Source organism: Lithobates pipiens, unplaced genomic scaffold (genome assembly GCF_037356315.1).
Source record: "Lithobates pipiens isolate NorthernLeopardFrog02 unplaced genomic scaffold, aLitPip1_a1.2 Scaffold_30, whole genome shotgun sequence".
NCBI lineage: Eukaryota > Metazoa > Chordata > Amphibia > Anura > Ranidae > Lithobates > Lithobates pipiens.
Genome location: NW_027507791.1, coordinates 65,813,820 through 65,826,165, shown reverse-complemented (window position 1 = coordinate 65,826,165; position 12,346 = coordinate 65,813,820). Strand labels below are relative to the sequence as shown.

General features: G+C 43.4%; 1 protein-coding gene across 4 annotated transcripts in view; it reads left to right on the top strand.

Annotated features, from left to right (window-relative positions):
• SYT16 (synaptotagmin 16) overlaps positions 1-12,346 on the top strand; it is a 189,629-nt gene that overhangs the window by 45,423 nt on the left and 131,860 nt on the right. The window contains exon 1 of one of the 4 annotated variants that reach the window (XM_077464369.1): positions 8,521-8,756. The exons of 2 other annotated variants lie outside the window; for them this stretch is intronic. The gene's annotated coding sequence lies outside the window, so the exon portion shown is untranslated. Of the gene's footprint in view, positions 1-8,520; positions 8,757-12,346 lie in introns of those variants that run through there. One more of the 4 variants, XM_077464370.1, reaches the window with a different exon arrangement.

Here is a 12,346-nt window from a genome sequence, read left to right as displayed (position 1 = left end):
TGTAATTTTCCCGCAACTTGTGGCAAAATATAAAATATTCCATGGACTCAACATGCCTCTCAGCAAATAGCTTGGGGTGTCTACTTTCTAAAATGGGGTCATTTGTGGGGGTTTTGTGCCATCTTGGCATTTTATGGCCTTCAAAACTGTAATAGGTAGTGAGAAGTGAACTCAAAAATTTACGCCCTTAGAAAGCCTGAAGGCGGTGCTTGGTTTTCGGGGCCCCGTACGCGGCTAGGCTCCCAAAAAGTCCCACATATGTGGTATCCCCGTACTCAGGAGAAGCAGCAGAATTTATTTTGGGGTGTCATTTCACATATGCCCATGGCATGCATGAGCAATATATCATTTAGTGACAACTTTGTTAAAAAAAAAAAAAAAAAAAAAAAAAAGTTTGTAATTTTCCCGCAACTTGTGGCAAAATATAAAATATTCCATGAACTCAACATGCCTCTCAGCAAATAGCTTGGGGTGTCTACTTTCTAAAATGGGGTCATTTGTGGGGGTTTTGTGCCATCTTGGCATTTTATGGCCTTCAAAACTGTAATAGGTAGTGAGAAGTGAACTCAAAAATTTACGCCCTTAGAAAGCCTGAAGGCGGTGCTTGGTTTTCGGGGCCCCGTACGCGGCTAGGCTCCCAAAAAGTCCCACATATGTGGTATCCCCGTACTCAGGAGAAGCAGCAGAATTTATTTTGGGGTGTCATTTCACATACGCCCATAGCATGTGTGAGCAATATATCATTTAGTGACAACTTTGTGTAAAAAAAAAAAAAAATTTTTTTTTTTGTCATTATTCAATCGCTTGAGGCAAAAAAATAAAATATTCAATGGGCTCAACATGCCTCTTATCAATTTCCTTAGGGGGTCTACTTTCCAAAATGGGGTCATTTGGGGGGGTTTTGTACTGCCCTGCCATTTTAGCACCTCAAGAAATGAGATAGGCAGTCGTAAACTAAAAGCTGCGTAAATTCCAGAAAACGTACCTTAGTTTGTAGATGTGACAACTTTTGCGCAAACCAATAAATATACAATTATTGACTTTTTTTTTACCAAAGACATGTGGCTGAATACATTTTGGCCTAAATGTATGACTAAAATTGAGTTTATTGGATTTTTCTAATAACAAAAAGTAGAAAATATCATTTTTTTTCAAAATTTGCGGTCTTTTTACGTTTATATCGCAAAAAATAAAAATCGCAGAGGCAATCAAATACCATCAAAAGAAAGCTCTATTTGTGGGAAGAAAAGGACGCAAATTTTGTTTGGGTACAACATTGCATGACCGCGCAATTACCAGTTAAAGCAGCGCAGTGCCAAAGTGTAAAAAGACCTCTGGTCATTTACCAGCAAAATGGTCCGGTCTGAAAGTGGTTAATCAAATGTCATTAAACATAGGGTGTGGGTGTGTGTGTGTGTGTGTGTGTATGTATATAAGTATGTGTGTGTGTGTGTGTGTGTGTGTATGTGTATGTGTGTATATATATATATATATATATATATATATATATATATATATATATATATATATATATATATATATATATAGCGCACTACTTCCTTGGGAACTGCAATGTTGTTCATTACCTTTTTGTCAGTTAGCCCCGGTATGTTCCTGTCCCATGCAGTTTTACACACCAGACAACTTTAAGGTTGATAATACTTTATTCTGGGGTAAATCAATAAATACTGAAGCTGATGATATGAGATGCCCCATTATTTTATCTTATTGGCACGTCACACTTCACTCCTGGTGACTTCCTCCTGCACTTAACTTTTGATCGGTTGGAACTTAACACATCCAATATGGACTGACCAGCATCACTTTGAATAATGCATTGAGTTAGACTACAGTGTCACAGGTCACACTGCCTATTTCCATGACCCTTGTGGTCATCCCTCCGTCAATTCCTGGAATTTGTGTATCACCGCAGTCCTTGAATGCACAGTTTGTTCCCGGAATAGCACTACTGGGTTGCACTCCCTTTGCTCACTCCCAATCAACAGTCCATGTTACTCCGATTCTCAGTTTCCTCCGTCCGCTTGACTCCTACTTCCTCCTCCTTTTATGTACATTCCCATATGGGACGCCCAGTCTCTGTTCAATCTCTACATGGTTGATGTTCCTCCAGGGACCAGTTGTGGGTCCACTGGACTACTACTCCTCCGGTTATCCAGCTCAGGGGTCTCTGAACCCCCAGGCTTTCCAACCTCTGCCCAAAGGCTCCGGGGTCTCTGAACCCCCGGCCCTCCGGCCCTCCTCCACTCCTTTCTCAGTACGTTCAGCCTCTTTTGAGCATGAACCCCCCCCCCCCCCTTTTTTATATGAGAGACACCCAGTGACCAAAGAAATTATCCATTGGTCCATTCTCTCACATGGGTTTCTCGCCACTAAGACCTAAGTCCTTCCTCTCTGTCCAGTCCTGCCCACTGTCCAGCAGAGGAGGTATCCCTGAGTCCAAGTGTAGGCGGTCACACTTCATTCTACATTAACACTCCCATCCCCAAATAAACAACCAGGCCTAGGAAAAATGACCAGGCCCAGCCAAATGTACCTATGTCTAATCTTTACAAAAAAAGCAGGAGAAGCCGACACATTCTCTTTCTGGTAGATGTAGTCTTTGCAGAGTGCACCGCTGGGCCAAGTCTAGTGTGTGGTGTGGGGAACTACAACTCCCGCCATGCAATGTGGTGCTGGGACAAGGTCATCCAGTTCCCAGGGCAAAGGTGTCAAACTGTGCCCCCTCCTGATCCCCAGGTGGAGTAACGGTTGAGGTGCAGTTTGTAGTGACTGTTTAATAGCAGTACACAATTTTTCCTGCAGTAAAGCTGTGAGCCAACAGTGATGTAAAAAGAATGTATCAGTGTGAGGAAAAATGCCTGTGTGTTGTGTCACTACAAGGAAGGTCCCTGTGTCTGTGGTGTGAGTCTAAAGCGGAGTAGGCACAATTAGATTTTTTTTTGGCTTTGGCCACTGATTGAAGGAAAGTTTTCTAGCATGGCCGTTTGTCAGAAGTTGATCTACTGATTGATTTCTGTTGAACAGAAAGGGGGCATACCTCCCAATTTTTTGAGATGGGAAGGCATAGTATGCCGGCATAGTACACACTCTTCGCCACGCCCCCTTAAAGGAGAACTGTACAAAAAAAACTAGATTTGTTAAACTCCCAAATGCTTTTTTTTAACACTACTATTCCTTTGTATATTGGCTTTTGGAATTTACAAATGCAGAAGTTTAGAAATCAGATGAAAGGTTTAGCGCTGGAAACACTTTTAGATAGATAACAACAAGTGCACTTTGTATACAACTATATAGATCAGATCAAAATGAGGGACACATGAGGAGGAATGAGGGACAGAGGGACATTGCTCCAAATTAGGGACACTCGCTCGAAATCAGGGACAGTTGGGAGCTATGGGCCACACACAGACTGAAATGTGTCTGGTCCCTACTGAACTGGCTGTTTTTTGGTCTGTGTGTGCCCAGTTTAAGGGGCTCTGTGTGGCTGTGAAGGAGAAGTGGTGCAATCAGGGGGAGCGGGCAGCTCTGGTGCTAAATCTTGTGTTCTATTGTCAGCCTAAAACTCTGAGTTCTTGGTATATATTAGCAGCTACATACCGATATCCCAAAATGATTGACGAGTCGCTGCAGAGGCTCTGCACCTCTCTCCTACTGGCCCGGCGACAGGGAGAGGAGGAGGGAGCCCCGTGATGATGTCATGGGTCACCGCCCGGACTCCCGGAAGTGGGAACAGGAATACCTGTCAAAGACCTGTGCCCCTTCCCCCCCGAAAGGTACCAATTGTGGCACCGGAGGGAGAGAGGAGACAAATGAGCGGAAGTTCCATTTTTGGGTGGAACTCCGCCTTAATTCTAGCAGACCCTCGCCTCTTTTGCAAGCAAAACACATAGCCTTTAGTAAATGTCCAGTAAAGTTTTCTGAGCCTAGGAAGTAGCGTAGTTGTCCTGGTCAGTGATCTCATCAGAGTTGCAGGATACAGATAATTTACCAGTAATCTGCAAGCACTGGTTGCAGGGTGCCACAGACGTTTCACAAATCTGGTATTTCTGACACTAATCCTTCTTTTTCTGCAAATACATCAGCACCTCACCTTACTAGCAACTTCCATGGAATGAATGAAGAGTTTTTGAGCTGGTCGAGGGAGAGCTCTGGTGACTGCTGGGCTGCAGAATGTGCAGTGTTATGAACTTTCTCAGCCTGCTCCGCCCACCTCTACTGCTGCTCAGACTGTGCAACCTCCGACCCAGCCAGGCAAACCTAGGAGGATCGCCCTTCTGTATGGGCACAGGTATGGCTACAGAGAGGAGGCATGCAGTGTGCACAGACACAACCTCTGCTCAGGTAATTTCTCCTGCACATTATGAGCATAGTGCAGCTTGCAATCTGGGGCCCCCTCCACCCACCCCTCCTTCCAGCTCTGGTGCCGGCTTTCGGAGAAGGCTAGAAGGACGGTAGTGATCATGAGCTGTTCTCTGTGTGAAGGGGATGTTACAGCCGACTGGAACCTGCATGGCTTTACCCACTTTCCCCGCCAGCCTGGGGACACACCAACCAGGAATGTTCCTTCTCACACACGTTAGACAACGTAGGTGGGTGAGAGGCCCCTGTGAGTACTTGGGCCACCGCCTACTTTGCCTAATTAGAGAGCCACCTCTGGCTCCTGGCCCCTTTCTCTTGTTGAGTGCCCCCCACAGCAAGTTAAGGGCACGATGCGCATGCCCAGTGGCCACGATGTCCACCGGGCACCTGTGCTCGCTCCTGAGAGACAGAACAGAGATCTGTCAATGTAAACAGACAGATCTCCGTTCTGTCAGGAGAGTGGAGACAGATCTGCTGTTCATACTAAGCATATACAGTGATCGGTCTCCTACTCCAGGCAGTCACATCCCCCTACAGTTAGAATCACTCCCTAGGACACACATTTAACCCCTTGATCACCTCTAGTGTTAACCCATTAACTGCCAATGACATTTATACAGTAATCAGTGGCTATTTTTAGCTCTGCTGTATAAATGTCAATGGTCCCAAAAAATTGTCAAAAGTATCCGATCTGTCTGCCACAATGTCGCAGTTCCACTAAAAATTGCAGATCACCGCCATTACTAGTAAAAAAAAAAATTATAATAAAAATGACCTATATCCCCTATTTTGCAGATGCTATAACGTTTGCGCAAACCAATCCATATTTGCTTATTGAGATTTTTTTTTCTTTTTTTACCAAAACTATGTAGGAGACTACATATCGGCCTAAACTGAGGAAGACATTTTTTTTCTTTTTCATATTTTTTGGGAGGATATTTATTATAGAAAAAAGTAAAAAATATATAGCTTTTTTAAAATTGACACTCTTTTTTTTTGTTTATATCGCAAAAAATAAAAACTGCAGAGGTGATCAAATACCACCAAAAGTAAACTCTATTTTTGGGAAAAAAAGGGACATCAATTTTGTTTGAGTACAGCATCCCACGACCGCGCAATTGTCATTTAAAGCGACGCAGTGCTGTTTCGCTAAAAAATGGCCTGGACATTAAGGGGACAAATCCTTCCGGTGCTTAAGTGATTAAAAATAGCTCTATCAACATAAAATTAAAAAAACCCATCAAAATAAATTAAAACCAGAAAATACAAATGCTTGAAATAGAAACCTATTTTTGAAAGAGAAGTCTTGCAGCAAACAAAAAAAAAAAAAGCTAGGTAACAGCTAAAAGTGACTGCTGACCTGAATTAATCCACAAATTAATACATGAAAAAAAAAAGTAGTAAATAGGTTGATTGTCCAAAGAGCTAGCAATCAGAACTAAAGTAAAATAACTGATCCCTCCCTATGCAGTTTGTCAGCTTTCATTACAACAGTTACCAATTCACTTATACAGTGGCTGCCCTATTTCCCCCCTTCCCCCCTAAGGGTCATTGAAGACGGGAAGGCCTATATTGGTGGTCAGTAGAGATATGCCACTCTTTCTTATCTTGCTAGTGGAGAGGAGCCCCCCTTATGTTGGTGGTTGGTGAAGACGTGTCCCTTTACATTTGTGGTCAGCATAGAAGTGCCCCTTAGATTGGTGCTCAGCAGAGACATGCCCTTTTGTATTGTTACTCGGCTTGTTAGAGAGGTACCCTCCCCCCATGATGACAACAAGCCTGGTATGCCTGGTATGGTTCAGGAGCGCATGCTTATCACCCCACCCTTTGCTGGTCTGCCAAGTTGCATGCTTGGAAAATGATCTGGTTTGCTTTTTTGGGGGGACCATGTTTTTTTTTCCCTCGATTTTTTCACGACGGTCCCCACTTGTTAACTATCCTTGGTTTTTTTGCTTATATGTTCCTGGGCATGTAAGTGAATGGGGCTGTCTGACATCACTGGTCGCCAAATACTTGGTGGCACCCAACTTAAAGAGGAGATACAGCCGCTTTTGGATGTAGCTCCGCTTTAACAACCATTGACAGCAGGAAGCTGTCATACTCCAGATTCCTCCCACACGTCAAACACATGCTGGTATGTTAATTGACTGTTATGTTAATATATTAATTGGCCCTAGTATGTGTATGTATGAATGCATACCTCTCAACATTTTGAGATGGGAATGAGGGACACCTCCTACCAAACATATGTAGGCTAGGGATGAGCCGAACACCCCCCGGTTCGGTTCGCACCAGAACCTTCGAACAGAGTTAAAATTCGTACGAACTTTAGAACCCTATAAAAGTCTATGGGAATCGAACATTCAAAATAAAAAGTGCTAATTTTAAAGGCTAATATGCAAGATATGCAACAGACAACACCAGCAATAAGGGGTATCTTTAGGTGTGGAGGCACACAACACCCACTTTAACTCCTGCAGATGCCTGTATTAGAGAACACCAGCAATAAAGGGTAGATACAGGTGTATACTGTGCTGTGCTGGAGGCACACAACACCCACTAACTCCTGCAGATGCCTTAATTAGAAAAAAACAGCAATAAAGGGTAGATACAGGTGTATACTGTGCTGGAGGCACACCCCACCACTTTAACTTTAAGATGCTTGAGAAAAGAACACACTGTCCATGCCTATCTAGCTCTTTCCCTGCACGCCAGAACACACTACACAAAGCCGCCGTGCTGGCAGCCTTATATAGTTTGGGGCGGGTACTAAACCCCCTGAGCTATAATTGGCCACAGGCATCCTGCCTGTGGCCAATTATGGCTATCCTCGCTGCCGGCGCTGTGATAGGCCAAGCATGCGGGGTCACAGTGCATGCTTGGCCAATCGTGTGGCACGAACGGCCCACAATGCACTACGCCATCGCAGTGCATTGTGGGCCGTTCGTGCCACACGAATTTGGTGCGAACTGTCCACAAAGTTCTGAATTTGCCGAACAGACGAACGGCCGATGTTCGAGTCGAACACCAAGCTCATCCCTAATGTAGGCATAGGACACGCCGCCTGCCACACCCCCTTAAAGGAGAATTAACTAAAAAAAAGGTTAACCAAATTCACAAGGGCTTTTTTTTTACCACTACTATTCCTTTTATATATGCTTTTAAAATTTACAAATGCAGCAATTTAGAATTTGGATGAAAGGTTTCACACTGGGAAACACTTTTTGAAAGAGAAAAAGTGCATTTTATATGCAACTATATAGATCAGACCAAAATGAGGGCGGAGAGGGACATTGCTCCAAATCAGGGACAGTCCCTCGAAATCAGGGACAGTTGGGAGCTATGTAAATGTGAGTTTGGGACCTTAGATCCGTGATCATCAACCCTCTCCTCAAGGCCCACTAACAGGCCATGTTTGCAAGATAAGTGAAATACATCACAGGTGATATCATTTGCTGCTCAGTGATTGCAGTATTCTGGTCTGCATCTCCCCAAGGGAATACATAAAACCTGGCCTGTTAGTGGGCTCTGAGGACAGGGTTGATGACCACTGCCTTAGATTGTAAGCTATTTGAGGGCAGGGACTGATGTGAATGTTTAATAAGTATGTAAAATGCTGCATAACTTGACAGCACCATATAAGCACTTGTAATAAATAAAAAAATATAATAGCATTTAAAAGTAATACAGCTATTATATATGACGTTTTTGTTCCCTCTACATCAGGGATATGCAATTAGTGGACCTCCAGCTGTTGCAGAACTACAAGTCCCATGAGGCATAGCAAGACTCTGACAGCCACAAGCATGACACCCAGAGGCAGAGGCATGATGGGACTTGTAGCTTTGCAACAGCTGGAGGTCCGCTAATTGCATATCCCTGCTCTACCTGGTTAAAAGTTCCGGCCTGCACACCAAGCACCTCTTATTGCTGGCACCCAGGGTTAACTGCACTCCGCCCTTGGTGCTACGCTGGTTTTCTTATCTAGGAAATACATTACAATATCGTCATATCCACAGTAAATTCTCTAGGTAGAATAGGATAAAAATAATGTCCCTACGTCACAGTCTGCAGAGATTACCATATTACGAGGAAACTAGTTGGGTCAGTTTTTCACTGTACCTGTTGGCTGACATTCCTTTGGTCTGAACTCTCTGTAAAGTAATCAAATATTATCACAGCTCTGTGGGATGGGAAACAAAGTGACATGAGCACTACCACTCCCCAGTCTTTTCAGGCAAAGCATTGTAGTATAGCTAACTATTTTCTGGCTGATCAGGAAGGAAAGGAATTTAAGGGAAATGCTTGTTCACAGCACTGAAATGTGTCTTGGAGCTGCTGGCTGATACTCTACATCCCAGTCTGCTACGTAGAAGGTAAGCAGTTTACGTCTATTACCATTGAACAAATTAATGCTTTGTGAGACAGGTTTAGTAATGTAAGTATGGCTATTAAAGGGTCAATACACAAAAAAGGCATGTCCGCTTTATGTATGTGATACAGGCTTGAATCGCTACGTAGCGTCTTGTACTTCTCGGGGACCCAGGTGAGATATCTGAACGTGTGTTCTCAACTCCTCCCTGATAGATTTTTCTTTTTATATAGAATGCAGTAGATTTATTAGACAAAAGGTTGACATTCCATAGAGAAGATTGTGTGGCTGCAGAGGAGAGTATTGAGAACTCAACTGGTCATGCCACCAGTTTACATCCATGATTAAAGTGTCTGGTTCAAGTTAATTCTAATTTTTTAAAGGAAAACTGGAAATGTTTATGCTTTGCTGTCCCTGGCTTCAATACTTTGACTCATTGATCTGAAAAAAATATGCATCCATTGAAGTCATGAGCAAGATCTGGAAACCTATCCTGGGTCAGTGGCTTGGAAAGTATTTAGGTCATGGGTCCGCACAACTGCCAGCAAACTAGCATTTTCAGATTTAGCAGTCAGCATTAGCAGTCTATGTATTTCTCTCATGACAGCCATCCTTTAAAGCGGTTATATAGTCAAATTTATGACTTTGACCTAAGGGTAAGCCTATAATAAGGCTTACCTGTAGGTAAAAAGAATATCTCTTAAACCTGTACGGTTTAGGAGATATTCCCCTCGCAATGAGCCTGCTGACTTCAGTGGCACATGCACTCCGGGGATTCTCGGCTGAAAGTCCGGCAGACGCCAGAACTTGCTGGGAAGAAAACTCCCGAGAGCATGTGTGGGAAGGATGACATCGCGGCTCCGGCCACTCACAGCGCCGGAGCCGCGATACCCAGAAGACATGTCAAGGGAACATGTCAGCTCCCTCGGCGTGGCCCTAGTTAAATGTCGGCGTCTCGTTCTAAGGTAAGTATTTCATAATGAGTTAGTATGGGGTGCATACTAGCTCATTATGCCTTTTCCTTTGCAGGTGTAAAAAATAAAAAAATGTCAGCATGTTTACTCCCGCTTTAAGGAGAACCTAAATCTGGGCCAGCTACAGAGTCACAGCTTGTCATTATCTTTGGTTGTTTTTGTTACTTTTTGTGTGTTTTATACTCTATTACTAATACGTAAGCACTTCTGCCATACATTGCTAGGGAAAGAACTTTCATTTGGATCCCTATCTCTACTTACTCATTGATAAAGGCTGAGGCTTAAAGCGGTTGTATACTCCGCTTTCACATTTTTTACTTACGGGTAAGCCTATAATAAGGCTTACCTGTAGGTATAATAAATATCTCCTAAACCTATACAGTTTAGGAGATATTCACGTTGCATGCAGCCTCTGACGTCAGCGGTGCATGCGCTCTGAAGGTCATTGCAGCTTTGGCCACTCACAGCGCCAGAGCCACGAGAAACGCCAAGGCAACGTGTCAGCTCCCTCAGCGGGAGGCGATGCCGGCTCTTTGTTGTAAGGCAAGTATTTCATTATGAGCTAGTATGGGGCATAATAGCATACTAGCTCATTACGCCTTTGCCTTACAGTTTTTTTTGTTTTGTTTTTTGTTTTTGCGGGCATACAACCACTTTAAAGTGTATCTTATCCCAAAAACTACAATGTAATGACTTGCTGCTTAGATGTGGTGGCTGCCTTAGATTTATTTTTATAGTCTCTTTTTCCTTAAAGAGGAAGTAAAGGCAATTTTTATTTAAAAAAAAAAAAAGCACACCCTGTAAGGCAAAGGCATAATGAGCTAGTATGCATAGCATACTAGCTCATTGTGAATAACTTACCTGAGAACGAAGCCCCCGAAGCGATCCTCCGTCTTCCTCTTCCCCGCTGCCATGTATCCCAGAGCGACTTCCGGGTCTCACGGCTACGGCGCTGTGATTCGCCGGAGCTGGGATGACGTCACTCCCGCGCATGCGCACGGGAACCGACACTCGCGGCATATCGCCGCGATCTGCGGCCTGCCCAGTGCGCCGTAGACAGCGGTGGCTGTCTTCGGGTAAATATCTCCTAAACCGTATAGGTTTAGGAGATATTTCTTGGACCTACCGGTAAGCCTTAATCTAGGCTTACCTGTAGGTCAAAGTTGGTTGTAAGGGTTTACAACCACTTTAATTTTCAGCTCACCATCATGCCAGCAGCACACCTTCGGTCTTAGGGTGGCTACAGCTTCTCTTCCACTGTATCTATGTAAACGTAGGGATGAGCTTGTGTGTGTTCCCAGAAATCAACCATCATTCCTGAGCCAATGATCTGCGGACAGGGATTCACCACCCTGCAGCTGACTTAACAAAGGGATGTGGATGGTCATATTAGGTCAATGATGTCATAAACATCTTTGCCTCTTTGTTTACGGCAGCAGTGAAGTGGGGAATCGCCTGACTGCAGCTTATTGGCTCAGGTATGACAGTTGACTTTTGGGTTTGGACCTGAACCCTGTTCAGTATGCACACACACAATTATCCTTATGGAGGAGCAGCAGGGCCACCCATTGACAGCAGTATTGTGAAACTGTGGAGAGGATAGTGTTAAGCCCCATACACACTATCAGTTTTTCTGCTGAGTTTTTACTTCAGATTTGCCAAAACAATATAATATGGAGGTCAAACGTTAGGAGTTTCAATGTGTTTGCAATCAGGCAGGCCCTTGTACTACATAGTTTTGGTAAATCTGAAGGAAAAACTTGGGGCTTTAGAAGGAATAGTAGATTTAAACTGACTTTACATAAATGACTAACAAATTAACGGTTAACTTTAGATAATACTTTACAGATAATCACTTTACGGAAATGTTTTTTTCTTCTTGTGATTTTTATTTATTTTATTTATCACTAATAATTTTTGCAGTGCTTTACATCAGTCCCTGCCCTCAAGCAGCTTACACTCTAAGGTCCCACTCACATTCATACATACACATACTATAGAGTCAAATTAGACAGAAGCCAATTAACCTACCAGCATGTCTTTGGAGTGTGGGATAAAGGTTTTCAAATTTTTAAAGTCTAAGTTCACCTTTACAGAAAATCTGTAAGGTGAACTTACACTGGACCCCCTTCCCATTGCAGCCAGCCCCGCTAACCTAGAGTCCGGCAATTGTCTGTTCCGACACAACGGATAGCCGCTTTAACAGGGGATTTGGAATCCCTGCGGCTTTCTCTCCTCTTCTCCCGTGGTGACAGGATGGGCTATGCGGGTTCTGATAAGTTGGCGCTGACCAATTAGAACATAACTCCTAACCGGGTGAGAAGGGGGTCCTGTGTAAGTTCACCTTACAGATTTTTCTGTAAGGGTGAACTTACCCTTTAAGGACTGGAAAGCTGCAATATATTAGATTTGTGTTTTTGGTTTTAAATACGCTTTAAGAAACATTGTCAAAACATTGTTGGCACGATACTTCCTAATACTCTTTATGTACAACCCCTTTTAGATCTATTAAAGATAATACTTCCCAATTAGATACAAATTAAATGAAGCGTATAGGTAGTCCCTCACATTACATAGTACAGGCTAATGTATGAGAAAACCTTGTTGCTTGTGATTAGCT